This window comes from Orussus abietinus, unplaced genomic scaffold (assembly GCF_000612105.2).
Source record: "Orussus abietinus isolate OABI.00-Male unplaced genomic scaffold, Oabi_2.0 scaffold1754, whole genome shotgun sequence".
NCBI classification, from domain to species: Eukaryota; Metazoa; Arthropoda; class Insecta; order Hymenoptera; family Orussidae; genus Orussus; species Orussus abietinus.
In genome coordinates this window covers 1-373 of record NW_019395897.1, presented here as the reverse complement: position 1 = coordinate 373, position 373 = coordinate 1, and the positions used below count along the sequence as shown (strand labels likewise).

The following is a 373-nucleotide window of genomic DNA, read 5'->3' as shown; positions in this document are numbered from 1 at the left end:
TCGGTAGTATAGTGGTCGGTATCCCATGATAAACATTAGCAGAAATAAGTTAAGTTAATATGAACACCTGGAATAACGTTATAAACACGTTATCTACAGTTATATGTTAATATGTATATCCACAGGTATGAAATATTATAGTAGTCTTAAGTGCGTTGTAGTAAAATGAGAAAATATCTGACTCCTCGGTAGTATAGTGGTCAGTATCCCCGCCTGTCACGCGGGAGACCGGGGTTCGATTCCCCGCCGGGGAGAATATTTTTATTTTTATTTTTTAACGAAATGCGAAAAAAAATTTTTCTTATTTAGTACGGCATTTTATAAATAGTAATTATTTCTTAGGAATACTTCATCTTACTTCTCATGAAACGGT

At 34.3% G+C, this 373-nt stretch overlaps 1 non-coding gene across 1 annotated transcript; it reads left to right on the top strand.

Annotated features, from left to right (window-relative positions):
- The first annotated feature begins 182 nt into the window (after positions 1-182).
- Trnad-guc lies at positions 183-254 on the top strand. The gene has a single exon. It is a non-coding gene; the product is annotated as a tRNA-Asp (tRNA).
- The last annotated feature ends 119 nt before the right edge of the window (positions 255-373 follow it).